This window comes from Symphalangus syndactylus, chromosome 8 (assembly GCF_028878055.3).
Source record: "Symphalangus syndactylus isolate Jambi chromosome 8, NHGRI_mSymSyn1-v2.1_pri, whole genome shotgun sequence".
In the NCBI taxonomy this organism is placed as follows: Eukaryota; Metazoa; Chordata; class Mammalia; order Primates; family Hylobatidae; genus Symphalangus; species Symphalangus syndactylus.
This window is the reverse complement of record NC_072430.2, coordinates 27412011-27434859: the sequence shown is the minus strand read 5'-3', so window position 1 is coordinate 27434859 and position 22849 is coordinate 27412011. Positions and strand designations below refer to the sequence as shown.

At 40.9% G+C, this 22849-nt stretch overlaps 1 protein-coding gene across 16 annotated transcripts in view; it reads right to left on the bottom strand.

The window, feature by feature from the left end:
• The window catches only part of FOXN3 (forkhead box N3), a 463072-nt gene extending 440680 nt beyond the window's left edge, over positions 1-22392 (bottom strand). For 11 of the 16 annotated variants that reach the window (XM_063644030.1, XM_063644029.1, XM_063644040.1 and 8 more), the window contains exon 1: positions 22212-22391. The gene's annotated coding sequence lies outside the window, so the exon portion shown is untranslated. Of the gene's footprint in view, positions 1-22211 lie in introns of all 16 variants that reach the window. The other 5 variants (XM_063644035.1, XM_063644036.1, XM_055288474.2 and 2 more) reach the window with 1 other exon arrangement.
• Between the last annotated feature and the right edge of the window lie 457 nt (positions 22393-22849).

Genomic DNA, 22849 nt, shown 5'->3' with positions numbered 1-22849 from the left:
AGGGATTTTTCATTTATATTTTTTGTAATTGATTTCTAGCTTAATGTCACTGTAGTTGGAAAATATACTCTATGATTTCCATCCTATACTCTATGATTTCCATCAATATGTTAAGAGTTGCTTTATGACTCACCAAATAGAGAACACTGGCAAATATTCTATGTGCACTTGAAAGGAATATCTATTCTATATTTGTTGAGTGCAATGTTTTATAATTAGATGATGTTTGTTAATTAACTTTGTTCAAATTTTCTATATCCTTATTTATTTTGTCTCTAGATTGTATCAATTACTGAGAGGTGTTTTAAAATTTCTAACTATGTAGATATCTGTATTTCTCCTTGTAGGTCTTATAATTGTGTGTGTGTATGAAAGGGAGACAGAGAGAGAGCGAGTGAGCGCAGTATAAGTGAATTGAATCTTTCTTATTATGAAATATCTCCCTTATCTCTAACAGTGTTCCTTGCCTTACAGTTACGCCATCTTTCTTTGGGTTAGCTATGCAATCTTTCTTTTGCATGGTATATCTTGCTACATTCTGTTATATCGGGCCCTTCTGTATGTTTATAAGAAAGGTTTGTCTCTTTAAAGCATAGTTTTAAAAATCCAATCTGATAATCTTTTGACTTTTAATTTGACTAGTCTATTTATATTGAATATAATGGCTGATATTTGATATAAATCTATTATTCTACTATTTTTTATTTGTCTCACCTGCTCTAGGGTCCTTTTTCTATTTTTCATCTTTGTTTGAATTTCTTAAGTATTCTTTATTATTCTATTTTCCCTCTTTCTTAGCTTGTTATTTATACATTCTGTCATCATTCTTTTAAAGATTATCTAGAGTTTAAAACATGCATCCTTAACTTATCAATGACAACACAACTTGGTTATCACTTCCTGTACACTACAAGGAACTTGGAATTATTTAACTTCATTAACTTCTTTGGATTTATGTTCTACTTTTACCGTGTATGTTATTCCCTACATATTTTAAACTCCACAAAACATAACAATTATTATTTTATACAGTCAATACTTATTTATATTTAACCATTGAATTCTTATTTCTATTGCCCTTCACTCCTGCTTACATTTCTGAGCCTTGATCTGGGATAATTTTCCTTCTGTCCCAAGGATACTCTTTAGTGAATACTTCCTTTAGTATAGATCTGTTCATGATTTTTAAAATTATTTATTCATTTATTTTTATTTTTTAATAGAGACAAGGTCTCACTGTCTTGCCCAGGGTGGTCTCAAACTCCTGGGCTCAAGCAATCCTCTCACGTCAGCCTCCCAACATGCTGGGATTACAGGCATGAGCCACCATGCTCAGCCTCATGATAATTTTTTAATATCTTTAATTCTTCATTTTTGAAAAATCTGGTAAATAGAATTTATAGTTGACAGTTGTTTTCTTTCAGCAATTTGAAGATAGCATTCCACTTCCTTCTGACATCTATTGTTTCAGTTGAAAAGTCAGTTGTCAGTCTTATTTTTCCTTTAACGGTAAGAGGTACCCACTCCCCAACCCTGATGCTTTTCAGCTTTTCTCTTTTTGTTTTATAAATGTTACCATGTTGTCCCTATGTTGTTCTCTTTGGTTTTGTTTTCAGAAATTTTACTATGTTGAATCTTTGTACTTATCCTGTTTGGTGCCCTAGGGCTTCTGGATTCTGTGGCTTTGTGTGATTTGTTAGTTTTAGAACTATCTCAACTATTTTTTTCCAATTATTTTTTATGTCCCACTTTCTCTCTCCTCTCCTGCTGAACCTCCAGTTACATGTATATTAGGCCTTTCTACCATATTTAATATGTCTTTCACAATCTGATATTTATTTTCCATCTAAAAGCCTCTAAATGCTTTATTGTTGATATTTTCTTCTGCTCTATCTTCTAGTTCACTAACTCTCTCCTCAATTGCATCTACTCTATTGAACCAATTCATTTGGTTTTTTTAAAGCTTAATTTTTAAATTACAATTTACACACCATAAAATTCACCCACTGTAAGTGTACATTCAATGGTTTTAGTCATTAATTCATTTATGCAACCATAACCATCACCACAATCCAATCTTAGATCATTTCCATCACCCAAAAAAGTTCACTCATTTAGATTTTAACTACAGTAATTGTATTTTTCAGTTCTAGAAGGTCCATTTGGTCTTATTTACAATTTTCAGTTCTCTGGCAGAGTTTTCAATCTTATCTTTTAATTCTTGAAACATATTAATCACAGTTATGGTAGGAACCATATCTGATTAATCTATTATCTGGATCTCTTGTAGGTATATCCAATTTGATTATTTTTTATTGGTTTCTTTTATCATATCTGGTCTTCTCATGTGATGTGTCTATTATGTCTACTGACTGACAGATACAGTACATGAAAAACTACAGTGATAACATGAGTTTCTGGGAAAAGTATCTTCCTCCAAAGAGAATTTTTATTCTGGCTTCAGGCAGGCATCTAGGCTAGGGGCACTAATCTGAAATTATTTGGGTTTTGGCTTCAGTTCCTATGTTTTATTTCTGATTCACCTAGACTTAGGGTTCTCAATGAAAGCCCAGGTTGTTTACTAGGGCTTCTGCCTCTTCACAGGACCTAAATACAATTACCACACTCTCAACCCCATGAACTTGTTGAAAGCTATGCTAAGTTTCTTAATCTCTTAGCCTCTACTTTTTGAACTGAAATTTTTCTCAAGAAGATAAAACTCAAAAGCAGAGTTCACCTCTCTGAGTTTTCTACCACTCCTCACTCACCCCACCAACCCAGATCTTGGTTCTGCTATTCCCCATTGCCCTGATGGCTCTCCAATTTTTCCAAACTGATTTTTTTTCTTTTTAATTTTGAGCAGATTTTCTCAGCAGAAGAGTTAATCAGAACAAACCTGATCTACTATTGCTAAATATATGCACTACCACTGTAAGTTAGGTGACCATAATTTATCAAACCAGGATGTCCTTGAAAATGAAAGTAGACACTACTAGTGATTACAAGGGGGTAGTAAGCATAAAACAAAACTATCACAAACATGTCAGACTGTATGGTCATCCCAATAATAATGCATGGAGTGAATGAATTCTCTTAACAATCCAGAGGGATCAGAAAGGGCTCATTTCAACACAACATTTCAAAAGAAACAATTGAGACAGATTAGATGCCCCACGGAAATTCCACTGTTGTTTGTAGGGCCCCTTCTAATCTCCTTTAGGGATTTAGCTTTTTCTCCAAATTTTTATTTTGGCAAATAAAACATAAATTTTCTCCAAATTGTTATTTTGCCTAAACAAAAATAAATTAATTTAAAAATCACATTGGCCACATCGAAAATAGGGAGGTATGGTCTCTTCGCTTTATGGTGACTGAATTACTTGGTTTTAAGGATAGAAGTAAACCCTTACTCATTGTGGGAAGAGACTACTCAGTGGCTCATTGCATTAACAGAGGAAGTTAACTATTACAGCCTGCCAGTTCTTGGACCCTATATACTATTAATGTCCTTGGCTGAGATTTGGTGCATTCGTGTAGTTTTGGAAACTCCTTCAAGCAAGAGAGAAATTTTTCTGAAAAAATAGAGAAACCTTAGACTTGAAAAGAAAGTGAGTACAATTCGCAAGAAGAGCACTGCACCATATTCCCTTTTCTATTTTATTAGAAATGCTGTATTTTGCTCTCATTTAGCAGAAATTCTATCCCTTATTCCATGAAGCAAACAACATAATAAGTAAAGGGCTTGCTCTGTCTTGGCTTCTGAGAGAGCTAGATTTGCCTCCTGGGTCATCTTCTTAAGTGAACTCCTTTGGGCTGGAGAGCTATTCTCTGATTAATGCCAGAGCCAAGCCCAGGGAGATGCTCAATCAAATAAAACAGCATTGATGCCTAATTATAGACTCACCATGTCTTGTATTTTGCAGCCTGACCCTTCCTGGAATTTTGACGATGCTATTCAGGATACCACTTCCTATTCTTAATCTGCATATTTTAGATGGCTTGATTCAAAACAATGTTTTGGATACAAACATTCCAACATTTTTCCAAAACACAGGCTTTATCAGCATATAAAGTAATTTGCCACATGCATTGTGTTTGCATCCTAGCAAGTGGATAATAGATTAGAGTTACTAAAACGTCAGTGTGTTTTCCCATCCATAGTACACTGTGGTAAGAAAGAAAGAAGACTCAATGAAAGGAAAACAAAATATGATTCCACAATTTAACTTAGGTCCATATGCCATTGTCATTTAAGACCAATAACAACAGAAAATAAAAATGAGGCATTGAAAACATTGAGCCCAGCAACAAAGCCATTAGTTAAACTCAGGTACGGGGTGATATTGTGGCCAATAACCTAGGATCTGTTTCAGCTGAGATTATCTATGGCCCTGGGGAATATTCCAGAGCTAAACTCCTCTGCTTGTAGATGTGCTCAACACTGGCCTGGAGACAGGTCAGCCTTCTTATGGGAGGCCTAAAACCAAAGGAAAAATGAGTGCAAGGTCTTTTTTTTTTTTTTTTCCCTGTTTCTCCACTGTTTGTCTATACTCCTTCATCAAATCCTCTCTGAGGCAGGGTCTTATCTCCCTACATCCAGCCCCTCAATAGTACTAGCACTCTGTAGACCTCAACAAATATTTCCAGGTGGAGTAAATGAATTCTCACAACAATCCAGAAAGGAGCAGAAAGGGCTCATTTCAAGATAACGTATCAGAAATAACTGAGACAGACTAATCTGATGTCCCATGGAAATTCCACTATTGTTTGTAGGGTCCCTTCTAATCCCCTTCAGGGATTTAGCTTTTTCTCCAAATTTTTATTTGGGCAACTTTCAAACCTAAAGAAAACCTGAGCCTGGGCAACATGGAGAAAGCCCGTCTCCACAAAAAATACAAAAATTAGCTGGGCATGGTGGTGCACACCTGTGGTCCCAGCTATTCGGGAGGCTGAAGTGGGAGAATCACTCAAGCTTGAGAGGTAGAGGTTGCAGTGAGCCGAGATCACACCACTGAACTCCAGCCTGGGTGACACAGCAAGACCTTGTGTCAAAAAAAAAACTGCGAAAGAAAAAGAAAACCTGAAGTAATAATGCAATGAGTAAGAGGCAGACCACGCATATGGTCTGCATCCCTAAATATGTCAGCAGGTATCTCCTTAGAACAAGAACATTTTCATTCATTCAGAAGCTTAATTTTTTTAAAGCACACCATGCATTCAAAACTGAGTGGTAGGTGACTTTTTTTTTTTTTTTTTTGAGACGGAGTCTCACTCTGTCTCCCAGGCTGGAGTGCAGTGGCGCGATCTCGGCTCACTGCAACCTCCGCCCTCCCAGTTCAAATGATTCTCCTGCCTCAGCCTCCCGAGTAGCTGGGATTATAGGCGCCTGCCACCGCACCCAGCTAATTTTTTGTATTTTTAGTAGAGACAGGGTTTCACCATCTTGGCCAGGCTGGTCTTGAACTCCTGACCTTGTGATCCACCGCGCCTGGCAGGTGACATTTTCAAAAGTCCAGTACAACATTCACACCTCAAGGAATGTATTATACAGTTGGTGACTTAGATTATACAAACATAAAATGATTTGGGGTAATTAAATCCTAAGGTTGATAATGCTCTTTATAAGTAAAATAAGAGCTCAGAGAAGTGAAAAGTAAGGGTGGACTGAAGTTTCCGAGAGGAAATATGTGGCAGAGATGGACTGGCTGTTCATCAAACCTGTTTCTTCTTCTTCCCGGGCAAACATCTAGACCACCTTCCCAGCAATCCCCCTTGCAGTCAGATGTGGCCACCTTACCAAGTTCTAGCTAATGGAAAGGGAAAAAAAAAAACAAATTGAGCCACATCTGGGCCTAGCCAATAAAAACCAGCCACTCATGAGCCTCCACCTGCTTTTCCTTTTTCGCTATTATGATCCAAATAAGCACTGTGACCTTGGAGCCATGGGTTGAAAATGACAGAGTCTCAAAATGCCAAGGAGTTGGCTTGCTAAAACCTGAAAGAGTGGTATCCACTAATCAGGTCACCCATTTTGGGTATGTAAGAAACAACTTCTATTGTTTTGATTCATGGCACCATTTTGGCTTTGTTAAAGAAGCTAGCATTACCTCAACTAATATGTTGGAACTTAAAATACCCCTGAATACCTGCAGAAGGAAGTGATAATTTGAAAATAAGGATTATGCTTTTTTCTCTATTGCTTTCTGCACATATGATCTGTACCATAGTTGGCCAAAGGCATTCATGTGTTTCAGGATATATTAATATTATTAAAGAAGGAATACAAAAAGAAAGAAGGATGTAAGTTTCTTTTCCGGTAGTAATGGCAGAGTAAGTACCTGTCCAGTCTTCCAACTGAAAACAACCAAAAATGCTGGACAAAATATTTCCTCAAAAATAGTTTGAAACATATTCATGAGCTCACACAAAAAAATAAGGCACACTCAGAACAGAACGCTTATATTAGTTTTCACCTTGAAGGCATTTAACAAACTGGGAGAACCTGAGCTTCTGTTTTTACAACTTAGCAGGACACAGGGGAAAGCAGACAAACTTGGTGACATTTACGAAGGCCCACCAAGATAGAGTGTATAATAACAGGCATCCAGCTACAGAGAGGACTTTAAACTGCGTGTCTCAAAAATAAGTGCTAAGTAGAAAGGGAAAAGTCTTTACTAAAAATGTGTAACCATGAGGTAGTCCTCACAAGGGTTTACAGAACAAACTGATTACCTGTTTTGTCCCCAAAACCTCAAGTTGAGAATTTTAAGTCCTTGCTTTGCAGGTTGATAATGATCCTAGGAACCTGACAAAAACAAATGCAAATTCTAGAAAAACTCACTTTCAACTCCAACCCACTGATAAAGAATTCACACTAATAGAGTTTCCAAAAACAAAGCAAAACAAAACACACACACACACACAGCCGCAAACACAGAGAGAGAGAGAGAGAGAGAAAGAGAGACAGAGAGAGAGAAACAAAGCACCATGAACAACATACCAGTGAAAACAGTAGAGAGGAGAACCAGGCCAACAAAGACTTCAAACTTTCAAATGATTAGACACAGAACATAAAATATTGTTTAAATAAATAAAAGGGAAGAAGTATATAAGAATTGAGCTAGATCAGATAGATTAGACACAGGAAACCAGAGAAAAAAAACGGAGTAAATTATCTAGACTGCAGCACATAGAAATATAGAGATAGAAAAGATGACAGAGAAGCTAAAACATGGAAAAGACAGAACAAAGGTATAACATATGCTTAATCTCAAACCTGGAATTAGAGAGAAAGAGTACAGAGCAGGAATAGCAGCCTGAGAATCTTCCAGTTCTGATGAGAAAGCCAATCCACAAAATTATAAAACCCCAAAACCCCCAAACAAAATAAACACATACAAATAAATTGACATCTGAACACTTCATGATAAAATTGCCAAACACCAAAAACAAAGAAAATATCTTAAAAAACAGTCTAAAGTACTCTTGGAGAAAGAATACCTTCAACACAAATGGCAATAAGACTTAGCATTGATTTATCAGCAGTGGAAGTCAGAAAACAATTCAGCATCTTTAATATACTGAGAGAAAATAACCATAATTTTATACCTGGCAAAAATATATTTTATACCTAGCAAGATTCCATTTTAAGAACAAGGGGGAAATGGACATTTTTCCAGTGAACAACAGCTGAAAGAGTTTTCCATCAATTTATCCTCACTAAATAGAAGAGAAGTGATGAAGGGGGTGGGCTGGGGGAAGGAATTATAAGCAAAAAATGTAGTAAACATATGGGTAAATCTTAACAAACATTTCTGGTTTAAAATGATAACATGTAATCTGTGAGATTAAAAAAAAACAAAAAAAAAAGATAAAACTAAAACACTGGGCAAAAACGAAACCTAAATTGGTAGAGCAGTGATTGGAGTCAAGTGGTCTAAGGTTCTGGCATTGTTTGAGAGGAGAGGAAAGACACTAATTGGCTTTAGGCTTTGATAAGTATGCATGCTAAAATTTCTAAAGAACCACTAGAAAAGGAAATATGCAAAAGAAATATGGAAGAGGCAGGAAAAATGGAAATAAAATGAAGAAATAAATTAGAATATATGTGTAATTACAATAAATATAAATGCATTATGTATTTCAGTTAAAAGACAATTATTTTCAGACTGGACAAAAACAATATCCAGCTACATTTGTACATGTCATATATAAAAATGCAGCTTAAATATTAGGACATGAAGAGTTATTTATATTAGAAAAAATATATTATGTTTTCATTAACATATTAGAAATGAAAACTTCAAAAGTAATTAAGCTGTCAGAAAAATAGAAGTGTTACACTCTTTTAGACACAAAGTGTAAGAAGAATAAAGATACAAACAGAAATTAAAAAGAGGCTGAACGCAGTAGCTCACACTTGTAATACCAGCACTTTGAGAGACTAATGCAGGAGGATCCCTTGAGCCCAGGAGTTCGAGACAAGCCTGGGCAATATAGCAAGACCCCATCTCTATTAAAAAGTAAAAAAAACTAGCCAGGTGTGGTAGTGCCCTATATAGTTTAAAATGATAATATGTAATCTGTGAGATTAAAAAAAAAAGTAAGCAAGCATATAAATGATATCACAAATGAAAAACTGCAATGACACAGAGATTAAAAATAAGAATTAGAGGCTATTATAAACAATCATTATGCCTCCCAATGTTAAAACTGAGATGAAATCAACGAATTCCTAGAAATGCATAAATTGGTAAAATGGATTCACAAAGCAATAAAACACCAGATTAGTCTTACTATAAAATAAATTGAATTAGTAGTTGTAATCTTCCTAAAAGAAAATACCACTTCCAGATAAACAGATGATTACTATCAGAAGGTAACTACTATTTTGAGGTATACATAATTCTAGTCTTATATAGACTATGCCAGACAATAGAAAAACTCTTTGACTTATTTTAAGAAGGATAGAAAAACATTGATACCAAAATTTGATAAGATCAAGGTTGAGCATTGAAGCCAGTAAAAAAGAAAAAAAATTTGATAAGAAAAGAGAATTATAGGACTTCTCACGCCTGAACATAGGTATCTAATATAGGTGCAAAATTTGGAGTGTGTGTGTGTGTGTGTAGTGTAAAAATAAAACTAGCCGGGTGCAGTGGCTCATGCCTGTAATCCCAGCACTTTGGGAGGCCGAAGTAGGTGGAGCACCTGAGGTCAGGAGTTCGAGACCAGCCTGGCCAACATGGCAAAACCCCAACTCTACTAAAAGTACAAAAATCAGCCGGGTGTGGTGGCACACACCTGTAATCCCAGCTACTCAGGAGGCTGAGGCAGGGGAAGCTTGAACCCGGGAGGCGGAGGTTGCAGTGAGCGGAGATTGTGCCACTGCACTCCAGCCTGGGCAACAAGAGTGAGACTCCATCTCAAAAATAAAATAAAATAAAATAAAAAACTGTATACCTACCTCACACTATACACAAAAAACAATTCTGGGTTGACTCAAGACTGAAATATAACAGCCAAACAGGCACTTTGTAAATGAAGAAACATGTATGACCAATAAACATAAGATGCTTAAGCTTATTAATAACCAAGAAAATTAAAATTAAAATGAGATTATTTCACACCTACTAAATTGGCAAAAATGTTAAAGTCTGACAATATTAAATATCAGTGAGAATATGAAACAACAGAGACACTTAATGTTGGTGAGGGTGTTAACTGGTATAGCCACTTTTGCAAACAGAAGGCATTAAGATGCTGGAGAGCAGTGAGTTTGCCTCAAGATCTGTTGTGGCCAGCAGAGGGGACCCCATTTAAAGACCACCAAGTGGCTAAGACTCAGGTTTGGGCCAGGCCCGGTAGCTCATCCCTGTAATTCCAGCACTTTGGGAGGCCGAGGCAGGCGGATCACTTGAGGTCAGGAGTTTGAGACCAGCCTGGCCAACATGGTGAAACCCTGTCTCTACGAAAAATACAAAAATGAGCCGGGCATGGTGGTGCATGCCTGTAATCCCAGCTACTCAGGAGGCTGAGGCAGGAGAATCGCTTGGACTCGGGAGATGAGGGTTGCAATCAGCCGAGATTGCCCCACTGAACTCCAGCCTAGACGACAGAGCAAGACCCTGTCTTTAAAAAAAAAAAAAAAGGACTCAAGTTTGCTGCCCATGTGCACAGAGGTGGGACCGAGTCAGCAGGGAGTGCCACACAAGTTCTGATAAAGCCAAGAGGATGACCAAGCTAACATATTTAGCAAACTGGATCACTTATTGGAACCCAACCAATCTTTCTTTCTTAACTAAAATAGAATGGAGTAGGTCAATCTGGATTAAGTGTAGCAGGAATGATAAAATCCTGTAGAATTTATGCTTCAACTATACATGATACCTTTTTTTTTTCTTTTGAGACAGAGTGTCACTCTGTTGCCCAGGCTGGAGTGCAGTGGTGCAATCTTGGCTCACTGCAACCTCCACCTCCTGGGTTCAAGCAATTCTCCTGCCTCGGCCTCCCGAGTAGCTGGGACTACAGGCACGCGCCACAACACCCAGCTAATTTTTTTTTTTTTTTTTGAGACGGAGTCTCGCTCTGTTGCCCAGACCGGAGTGCAGTGGTGCAATCTCAGCTCACTGCAAGCTCTGCCTCCCGGGTTCACGCCATTCTCCTGCCTCAGCCTCCCGAGTACCTGGGACTACAGGCGCCCGCCACCATGCCCGGCTAATTTTTTATATTTTTAGTAGAGACGGGGTTTCACCGTGTTAGCCAGGATGGTCTCGATCTCCTGACCTCGTGATCTGCCCGCTTCAGCCTCCCAAAGTGCTGGGATTACAGGCGTGAGCCACCATGCCCAGCCAACACCCAGCTAATTTTTGTATTTTTAGTACAGACAGGGTTTCACCATGTTGGCCAGGATGGGCTTGATCTCTTGACCTCGTGATCCACCCACCTCGGCCTCCCAAAGTGCTGGGATTACAGGCATGGGCCTATACATGCTATCTTATAAAAACTTCTGTTTCATCTATCCACAGTATACATACATATATGTGGTGTACAATGTATCTATATCTTACTGTAGGTCTTTGAAAACCACTAGACTAGACTATGTGTTATAAAACCACAGACTTCAACTACTAGTATAGCTAAACAAGCAGCTCCCAGAAGGCAAGAAACCTTGCCTCCAAGAGCAGAGGCCACCGAGCCTAGGGACCCTGAGTTTGTTCCTCCTTCATAAGAAATAAACAGAAGAGCAAAATTGACATTCCTTCCCACATGCACTATCACAGGCGAAGAACTGGGGATGGGGTAGGCGAGACAACCTGAGGGAATAAGCATTGTTTTCCTATGGAAGACTAGAATTATCTTAAGGAACGGTTTGGATTAGCAGATCCAACTAAGTTTTTTAATGGGTGTGATCAAAAGCTATTCTTTCTCTTGACGATCAATGGGTGTGTGCTGGGGAGGAAGGCTCACTGTAGACAAAATGAACAAACTGCATTTTCTCTGCACATTGGAGTTTTCCAGTGAATGCAAGTGGTGACTGTACTACATGGAGGAACAAGGTTGTGGCCAGAGAACAAGATGCACAAAGGCTGGGAAGCTAGAAGGACCACAGCGAGTTCGGGGTGAAGAGTCACTGACTAGATCCTGGGGCATTCTCTGAGCAGTAATAAGTGGGGCAAGATTATAAAAGAACTTGAAAGTGAGGCAGAAAAAGAGAGACTTGGTAGACTGGGCAATGAGAAGCCATCAAGGTTCTTTTTTTTTTGATAGGGAGTCTCGCTCTGTCGCCCAGGCTGGAGTGCAGTGGCGCGATCTCGGCTCACTGCAAGCTCCGCCTCCCGGGTTCACGCCATTCTCCTGCCTCAGCCTCTCCGAGTAGCTGGGACTACAGGCGCCCGCCACCACGCCCGGCTAATTTTTTGTATTTTTAGTAGAGACGGGGTTTCACCGTGGTCTCGATCTCCTGACCTCATGATCCGCCCGCCTCGGCCTCCCAAAGTGCTGGGATTACAAGCGTGAGCCACCGCGCCCGGCGAGAAGCCATCAAGGTTCTTTTTTGAGACAGGGTCTCGGTCTGTCACCCAAGCTGCAGTGTAGTGGCGCAATCGTGGCTCACTGCAGCCTCAACCTCCCAAGCTCAAGTAATCCTCCCACATCAAGCCTCCCGAGTAGCTGGAACCACAGGTGCACACCACCACGCCTGGCTAATTTTTGTATTTTGTGTAGAGATGGGGTTTCGCCATGTTGCCCAGGCTGGCATCAACGTTTTTAGTAGACAAGGAGCACAACAACATTGACAACATAACAATAAAAATAGCTACAATAATTTGAGTTGCAACCACGTGCCAGGCTGTGCCAAGTGCTTTGCAGGGACTCATGATTTAGCCCTCCCAATAATCCTTTCAGGATTTCCACATTACTGAGTTTTATTTCCATAGTACTTATGGAAATATTACCTAAGGCTTGAGTCTTAGGTTAAGTAACTCGCCTAAAGTCACACAGCTGTTAAGTGGCAGGGAGGGGGTCTGAGAACAGGAAGTCTAGCTTCAAAGCCCGTATTTCAAGAGGGTTTTAGGGACAGAAGTCTTCCAGAGCATGATCAAGGTCACTCGTAGTTTTTTTGGAGGGAAGCACCAGTAAAGGTTGTGGAGATAGATGAACAGGGGGTGGATTTTAAAGAAAGCAACAAGAAGCCCTGGGGATAAATTAGATACATGTGATGTAAAATGAGGGCGGGGGCGGGGGGCGGGGGGCGGAGGGTGGCGGTCCAAGTTTTTTAGCCTGGGAAATAAGGATAATGGTTGTAACCGGGGGAGAAAAAAATGAGGGCCCTTATGGATAATGTCTGCCTGAATGCTTAACTTTGAAATTATGCCACTCATCTTGTTCCCATTTTTCAGATTGAAAAACCACTCTGCCAGGATCTTCATGTTGAAGCTTAAAGGGACTATTAAAAATGATTATTCTAAAACATCTATAGTTGCAAGACTGTAGAAGGAACTGAAGAGGAAAGAGTGGTAGCAGAACCTGCTGATGGCCTGGCCACGTGGCTTTCAGGCTTTACCATCTCAGGGCACACCAGCCCAACTGCCAGCTGCTACCAATGGCATCAAGAAGTCCCTGAGAACCTTCTCTGGCTGAAGACTACTCTGACAGCTTTCATAGATCTCAAGTACTGGGATCAACACGCCCTGAGAACAGTCTTCAACCCATGACCGAAAGCAGCGTGGCTGGCATAGGCGCCCCACGTGCCCCAGTGCAGCTGAGCTCCACCGCCCACAATCTATCTGATGGGATAAGTCATGACTGGCTGCCTTCCCTTCCTCATTTCCCTCTCCTGCACCTACTGGTGTCTTCCTGGGATGGTCTCCCAAGTAAACCATCCACCCTTCAATCCTCCTTGCAGGGTCTGTTTCTAAATTAAAACCAAAGGCATAATATCTCCAGGAAGGATCTCAGGAGGGTGGCACTTCAGTCTGTCTATATCTGCTTAGAATATGAACTTCAAAAGAGCCACATTTGGGGATATTTCCAGTTAAGAAGCCTATGAGAGTTACAGAACAGGGGATAGTCTGTCTGGGAATAATTTCTTCACCCTCGTATCCCTATCATAGGGCACAGTTCCTGGTATGCAGTAGGTGCCCGCAACTGCTCACTGAATGAACATGAGGACGATTTGTTTCCCCCAATTTGTGCATATGTCTTTGGCATTTCCCTTGATTAATCTTTTAAAATAATTTCATACATGTGAAATATGTGAAATCGGACCTGTGAAATATTAATTAGTTCTATCAAGTTCCGATCATTCACCTGAACTCTTTAAGAGAATTAGAAAAGCAGCAGACACACATTTCACTGAAAATGTCTACATCTGTTTCATTGCTAGTTCCACCTGGTCACACGTATACTAGGCACAGTGGCATGCCCAGTGATGATTTAATTTTTAAGTTTCCCCTACACTCTTGCAAGAGCAGAGCTCTTGCTTAGATTAAAAAATCAAGCTGAACCCCACCCTAACTTGGTCTCTGTAGACTTTATATGACTTAGGGGTATAGGGGAGCCCCAAAAAGAAGACTGAATATCTTGCTGATCTGCTGACTTAAGCCAGTATTTTCTTATTCTGAAAGAAATCAAGGAGATGTCAGTATATCTGCACACCTGAGTTTGTTGAGCCGTTCAGACCAAGTGTGAAAGTGAGTGTTGTCTAGGAAATCTGTTTTGTGTGTTAGACATGCTGCCAATTATAGCCAGTTAGACTGGGTATAATCTTTGCGAAATTCTGGAATTAGGACTTTTCATTTACCAAGTAGGTAAACGTGCTCAGGGGTGGACGAAGAGAAAGTCAAAAGGTGAAGACAAATAAAGAAAAATAATCAGGCTGGGCGCGGTGGCTTGCGCCTGTAATCCCAGCACTTTGGAAGGCCGAAGCGGGTGGATCACAAGGTCAGGAGATCGAGACCATCCTGGCTAACACAGTGAGACCCCGTCTCTACTAAAAATACAAAAAATTAGCCAGGCGTGGCGGTGGGTGCCTATAGTCCCAGCTGCTGGGGAGGCTGAGGCAGGAGAATGGCATGAACCCGGGAGGCGGAGCTTGCAGTGACCTGAGATCGTGCCACTGCACTCCAGCCTGGGCGAGAGAGCAAGACTCCGTCTCATAAAGAAAAGAAAAAAAGAAAGAGAATCACTGACAAGGGACCTAAAAAGCCCCTTCCATCACTAATGGTCAGATGTGAGAACACAGAATGTCAAGAAGCAAAATCCTATTTCCGGTGGGAATTACAGCAAATATTCCCCAACCCATCCTGCGCTTTTTTCCCCCCGAAGGGAACTCCATTTTCAGTGTGGAAGGGGAAGTCTTCAACCCTGGGATAGAAATAGTCAGAGGAACAGTTGTGAGGTGGTCAGTCTCAGGGGAAAGCCTGGGATTTGGAGTCAGGGGACTTGACGGTGAGAGCTATCAATAGTCGGGTACCAAAGAATGCGTGACTCTGGGAACACAGTTGCCTTGGTTTCTTCATCTGTAGAATGGGACATGAATGCATATTATCATTAGGTATTAGTAGCAGTATTATTAAGCTAATATGAGAACCAAATAAAATAATGCAGAGAGCAGTATCTGATAAATGAAGGCCCCTCGCCAGTGTGATGTGATTTTTCTGTATCACCCAATACTGCCACACTTCCCCAGAAGTGTCAAGAGGCCATTCTAAATGCTGAATCTAGTCACAAGAAACAACATGATGGTCTTAATTTAGAGATATTTATTAAGTAGTCATTATAGAGTCACTGTTTTATTTTAAAGGCTGCAAAAGTATTCAGTTTGCTGAATTAGGAAATTTCAGAGTGCAACAAGAGCTCTTAAACTGGCTAGGTGTGGTGGCTCACACCTGTAATCCCTGCACTTTGGGAGGCTGAGGTAGGAAGATCGCTTGAGCTCAGGAGTTTGAGACCAGCCTGGGGAGCATAGGGAGACCCCATTTCTACAAAAATAAAAAATTAGTGGGGCATAGTGGTACACACCTGTAGGTCCCAGCCACTCGGGAGGTTGAGGTGGAAAGACTGCTTGAGTCCAGGAGGTCGAAGCTGCAGTGAGCCCTGACTGTGCCACTGCACTCCAGCCTGGGTGACAGAGTGACAGAGTGAGACCCTGCCTCAAAAAAAAAAAAAAAAAAGTCCGGACGCGGTGGCTCACGCCTGTGATCCCAGCACTTTGGGAGGCCGAGGTGGGCAGATCACGAGGTCAGGAGTTTGAGACGAGCCTGGCCAGAATGGTGAAACCCCATCTCTACTAAAAATACAAAATTAGCCAGGCGTGGTGGCACGCACCTGTAATCCCAGCTACTCAGGAGGCTGAGGCAGGAGAATTGCTCGAACCCAGGAGGCGGAGGTTGCAGTGAGCCGAGATCGCGCCATTGCACTCCAGCGTGGGCGACAGAGCCTGACTCTGTCTCAAAAAAAAAAAAAAAAAAAAAAAAAAAACTCTTACATTATCTAAAATCTAAACTTGTATAATATACTAAAATCCCTCTCCAAGTGGGACCTGCTACTCTCTGAACCTTAAGAAAGTGGCATCTGCAAAGGCACTGCAAAGGTACTAGGCACACATTTGGAGAAGCCATCTGTTAGCAACTTCAGCAAGGTCCTGGTAACTGGTATGTATCCTTCAGTTCAAAATGGGAGCTTAATGCTCACTCCCAAAGAAGCACTGCTCCATTATCATGAATACGCCCTGGGACGGTTCTGTTGGTTACACACTCATGCTTCTTTGAAATGCAGGTGGGAGGAGGAAGGAGATAGCTTTAAACAGCCTCAACATGAAAAGCATCAGTCAACACAATTCAATAGTTAACCATGATCATTTCGATCATTTCATTGTTACCACAGCCAACTATTTGGTCCTTATGCTAGTTTCATCTTTGTAAAGGAAATATTTTATATGTAATTTTTTTTCCAGCACAAATTGTTGGAAAATCTTTGGCTTCCTGGAAAACTTATTATTTTAGTTGTCATCTCTAACCCCATGCAGGTAGTAGAAATGTGGCAAGCACAATGAAAGTAACAGGAGAATGTACAGAGGGATCTGTCCTTTCTACTTCTATAGAGTCCTCAACTGAGCTGCCTCTGAGAAACAATGCAGGGAGGTGGGCTGTGGCCATGAGCAGCACAGTTCTACTACGGTTTGCCTGAATGAAGAGTCTCCTGATTTCTCACCTCCATACCAGGCAGAGGTGAATCTAGTGATTGTGAAAATCAAGAGTGGAACTGAAGGGGATTCCTCTGTCTGCCACCCCTAGAAATCCTCAATACTGACAGCTTCTGGGATGTAAGGGGGAAAACTGAGCCCGATCTCAGTAGTGCCATTTCAGAACAATCTCATCATTGAGGAGATAATGTGAATATATTTGATGATATGCAAATATCATCTGTGTGTTATCATTTTACTCAACACTCAAAACACTACTGAGTCTGCCAAGCAGATTTATATAGCTTGGCAAATTTTCATTTCATGAATGACACTTCATATGAAATTATTTTCACTGACTAATAGAATAACAGTGATAGAACAGATCTTGAGGTGGAAATAGAATAAAGCCATGCATTCCAGCAAAATTATCACCAACTAATCTCAAACACCCCCATATGATGTTCCTATAATTTATAAATAAAAGGGTCCCTGGTTTATAAGTAACCCCTAAAAATATGCCTTCCCTCTCATTATAGACTGGGCCAGGGCTCTGTCATGCTTGTGGTCAGTCATCTTTTTCTGTATGTACGTAGGCTTCCTAGGGTACATGCTTGTGGTCAGTCATCTTTTTCTGCATGTACGTAGGCTTCCTAGGGTACACTGTATTATATCACTAATTGCCACCTTTTTCCTACTCACTATGAGCACAAGCGGCCTCTTAAATTGTCAAGGCAAAAGTTCTCTCTTTCGCTAAGAGGTTCCAGGGCTCTGCAAGCAATTCCCCAAGGTCTTCTTTAGAGAACATTTTAGAAGCAGTGGTTTGCAAACTGTGTACACAGTGGTACTGGGTTCCAGAGTGTGCCCTGGGCACAGCCCAGGCGACAATAGCAGGCTCTGGGCTCCTAGCTCCCTCAGAGCAGCTCTGTTTTTATTTGACTCATATATTAGCGTCTTGCATAAGATCCTATTTGGTGCTAAGTATAAAACAAAAATGATGTCTATGAAAATGTGTGCAAACCATTGCAAGAAATGGTTCCGTCTCCCTCAGGCACTCTTAACCTCCTCACCAGGCTGCTCTCTGCAAATGGAGGCGGATGCATTTATTTTCCTTTAAAGAAGCTTACTCTTTTCTCCTCTTCCCGAATTTGAAACATCTAGGAATTGAAGCAATTAAATATACTCATTTTCAACATTCAGAAACTAATCCACACTTCTGCACAGCAAATCCTTTCAAAGTTAAAATTTGTTTTTCTCATGTGTACTATAAACTGGATTTAGCCAACCCATCCCCAATTTCGATTTTTTTTTTTTTTTTTTTTTTTGCTATCAGCAAGGTTGGCATATACCTGACGTGTATTCTTTATGGACTTTTTGTTATAAGCAATGAGAAGAATGAAGCTGCCTCTTTCTCTTTACCTCTCTACACTAATCCAAAATCGACACTGGCATTTGGTTGGTATTCTGGAATAATTATTAGAAATTTGGCATAGCCATCCAAAAACAGCAGCTTCAGTGAGTATGTAAGTAACTAGCTGACAACTGAAAATGAACTGGAATTGTACTGAACATCTTGTTCATTTGTATTAGGAAAATAAGTTGCACATGGTCGTACCATGATCAATTTTCCTAATTCCAAAATCAGAAAGAAATAAACCTAAATGCCACACAGGTTTGCAGAGAACGAATTGTACCACTCCAAAGCCCCTTTGGAAATGAAGTGTTCTGAGCCAACTATTTGCAAGACAATAGAGAATGAAGGTAGATTCTAGAAACCAACAAATCCCATTCATTTCCTTCAGTTTGTAAAAACAAGCAACTGACATGTTTCCTGCCAATGAACACACTTGCAGATAAGAAAGCTCCCTACAGGAAATCCTTGCTAAAAGAGACCAGTTGTGCCATTAAACTTAATCTTCTTTACCAAGTCCCAATCAGTTAAATATCTGGGTGATTTAGCATATATTTCATAATCCCATGTTGTCAAATATTTAACTCTAAAGTATATATTTCTATGACATACATGCAGAATATTAAGTAAACATTAAAATAGAGTTAGGAATCTTCTCCTCCCCACTCCCCACTCAATTAGTTGATGAAAACAAGGGAAATTTGCTGCTTTTTAAAAAGACCAAATTGTTAATTGAACAAGTTTTAAAACTGACCATTATCAATTAAGATAAAGCTATTCAATGCTTTAAATTGCCATGACTTGAAGGAAGACATTTCTAAATGAGTATCAAGAACATAAAATCTGAAGACTGCCATTAACAAGATTAGAAAAATATAAGAAATGAGGCTGGGCGCAGTGGCTCACGCCTGTAATCCCAGCACTTTGGGAGGCTGAGGCGGGCAGATCATGAGGTCAGGAGATCGAGACCATCCTGGCTAACACGGTGAAACCCCATCGCTACTAAAAATACAAAAGATTAGCCGGGCATGGTGGCACACACCTGTAGTCCCAGCTACTTGGGAGGCTGAGGCAGGAGAATCGCTTCAACCCGGGAGGCGGAGGTTGCAGTGAGCCAAGATCGTGCCACTGCACTCCAGCCTGGGCGACAGAGCGAGACTCCATCTCAAAAAAAAAAAAAAAAGAAAAAGAAAAATATAAGAAATGTATTTGCTTTATATTTTACAAGGTTCAATGTTGATCCTCAAAGTCAAAATTTAGGACAGGGCCTCTTTGGTTATTTTTCTCTTAGCGAAATGAACGGGGTGGGGGGTGGAGGCTAGGGGGAGGGGAGGTCTCCAAACTTTTTTCTTTATAGTCCTCATGGAAATCATTACCAAGATACTGGAAATATTTGCAATTTTGATACTGGGACCGTCTCAATTATCCTAAAAACAAAAGCACTCTTCCCCATTCACAAAAGAGGAAACTTTTCTATTATAAGTCAACTGGGTAATAATAATGGGAATTTTGAAACAGTTATTTTCATTTAGATTTTCCTTTCCCTGGTTAGCTTCTGAGAACACCCTCTCTTCTATTTCCCAAAGTACCAGGCAATCTTCATCCCTCCCCTTCACCCCCCACCCCCACCCCCACCATCCCACACACAAACGCAGCCTTCAAAATGCCACCAGTTCCATTGCTTGAGTTCAACTTTGAACCCTCTTGTAAACACAAACACCTCATTATAACTTCCCCCGATGAATCCTCATCCACAGGTAACATTCTAACCTTTCTGGCTCTCAAGAGTTTTGTTCTAACTGTAGACATACAAGTCAGTTTGATCCCACAATTAAGTGTTCAAATACATTGTTCTTAGCCTTCCCTTGCACAGCTCAGGGGAAGCAAAATGCAAAGTAAGCCTGGGGGCTCATCCTTGGTTTAAGGCTCTTTCCTCAAATATTTCCAGTAAAAATACAGTTATGAAATCTAGGAGACCACATTTTTGGTTGTTGTTGTAAAATGACCTTGATTTGACAGGCACGATCTCAGGTTTCAACAGATGCTGTGGGAAAGCTTACAGAAGCCAACGTGTTCTCCAGGCATCTGTGATGACATGCAGGTTTTGTTTTTGTTTTTGTTTCTTTTTAAGTGGTGGTCATGGTAGAGTATGTATGTGTAGTGGGGGTGGGGTGGGGTTACTCCTCTCGGTCTCCATGACAACCATGTCTCCACTCATCGGTTATTAGATACAATCCACTTCCTGTGTCTAAATTTTTAAGCCAATCAGAAAAGTGTTTATACATTTAACAACTTCTGGGACAGTGCTTCTTTAATGAAATCGCTTTAAAGGCTCAAATGAAGATGTTCATGGGCTTCACAGTTTGTCTTACAGATATAACATTTCACAATGTTTACTAATTCATATCCTTACATGGTGCAGAATGCCCTTCTTCTTGGATGTGAAATGCATTCTCCTCAAAGCAGTTGCCACAATCTCTTAGAATAGTGTGCAGGCTGATTTTGATTGTTTGCTTTTCATTGTCTTTTCCTTTCACTGTCACAGTTTTAGACTTAGTGCATGAAACGTGCTAATACACAAGGCACTTAAATTATCAAAGTAATGATACAGTTAAGCATCCATCTACTGATGGTCCTTTTTTTAAAAGACTCAGATCAAAACACGGTTAGGAATCATTATTCTAAGTTGAACAACTTTGCATTCTACAACTTATGAGCAGAAATCATTGAGAATGTATTGTAAAGTGCTGTATCTATATGTGTAAGCTAGTAGCTGACGTCTGCAAAGAAATTTGTCACCAAAATGGCCTACTTTATCTGGATAGAAACAACAACAAAAAATTAAACATAAAGGTACCTCGAGCAAACTGCACCCGAATGAAAAACCGACCCTGCAGAAATCTGTGCACAAGAGGGCTATCTGAAACTACAGCACGATTTTAAAAGAAGGTTTTGGGTGACTGTTTTCATAAGTCTCAATCTAACTGACCAATCAGTGTGAGAGTTAAAGTGGGCTCCAGTCATTCGTGCAGCCTTCAGAGCTCTGCACCCTCCGAGCTGCTCTCCTCTCCCAGGCAGAGTCGGCGATCAATGAAAAACAGGGAACAAAAGGAATATAACAGGATGTCTTCCTTAGCTAAGGAAAACGATTCCCTTTTTCCTCAATGAGCCAGTCGCACCCTGCCTACGACAGCTCCACACGGGAGCTTCCAGCAGACCAGTCCTTTCGGGTGAGGCACATTTTACATTTGCAATCATGTGTCCCAACTGCTAGCAAATGTGTCACCTTAAGCACAGCCTGTGACGGAGGGCTCCCCGAGCCCAACCAATTGAAACTAATAAATTAAATAAATTAATAATCCCACAATTAAAAGCTCCCGGGAAAGATTGCCTTTCCCTTCCCCAAATGTCATCCCGGGAGTATAAACAAAGCATGAAAAATAGTCTCTTCAGCCTTCCCAGCCGGCAATCATGGTTTTCCCCTCAAAACAATGTTTCTCCAAAAAGAGAAATCTTCTTATTACCTTCAGTGGAAACTCATCTGTAGATGTCATATCAGGATAACCCGTTACAGCATTTGAAAAGAGGCTGAAACTGCCCATAGATTTGACACTGTTTATAATTGATAGCAAAACAGTTGCGACAGCAATGCTGTAAACTCTGCCCAGCCAAACAAACTCCACATTTAACACGTTCCTTCCTTGAAAATAAAAGTAACGCCCGGGGAGCCCACAGAAGTGTGCTTCCCTAAAAGTAATTAACAGAATTGCATCAATTATTTGATTATTTTTATAAATATCCATTTGTCTGCAATTTTTTTAAAAAAAATTTAAAAAGCGACTATCCACACATTCCTAAGAAACTTTTTTTTTTTTTTTAATGAACTTACTTTTGAGACAAAACTAATGAAAATAAGCAACTTGCCATGGCTGGATCTTTCCCATTTGGGCTGCAAGCTATAAATCAATCTGAAACCAGGTGGAAATAGGGGGGCGGACACCTTAAAAAAAATCAAAGGGTGCCCCAAAATGCAGCAGCCTGAACACGGAGGGCTTCTCGTGACAATGCTAAACCCGCGCAGATTAGGAGGCAGGAAATGAGCCCCATTTTCGTTACCTTCGATCGCCTGCCCCCCCGCTGCTTCTCGTGGCCGCATTGGGGGGCTGCGGCGACGCTGGACTCGCGGGTGGCCCCGCCGCCGGGTCGCGCCGTCTCCCGGCCGAGCTGCAGCAGATCACGGCCGGAACCCCGGCTCCTGCGCCCGGCGCCCGCCCGGGGTCGGCGGCGCGGCTCCCACCCGGGCCTGGAGCCCTGCTGGGTCCTAGTGCGCGCCGCGCGCCCGCCTCGCGGCCCGGTCTGCAGCCCGCACCGAGGGCAGGCAGCTCCCAGCGCCGCGAGTCCCCGGGCGAGGCCGCCACCCCCTCGGCCCCTTGCGAAAGCGGCCGCGGGGTGTGCGGATGAACTGGAGCTTAATGTCAAATCTTGGCACAAGATGTTCAAAAAAAGGACATTGGCTCCAACTGAACTCTTAGAAGGCAGATGCTAGGATCTGCAGCCCGAGGGTAAGCGTGGGGGCAGTACCTGGCAGACAGAGGTTTGCCGGGTGCACTGGTGACATTGGCTGTTCACAGACAGTGAGACGCGGTACGGGATCGATAAAAATAGATTTCAAAAATATAACGCTAAAAAGAAAAAAGGTTGAAAATGTGTGTGTTTAAAACAATGTTTTAAACTGTTTTTCCCAATACTTCCCC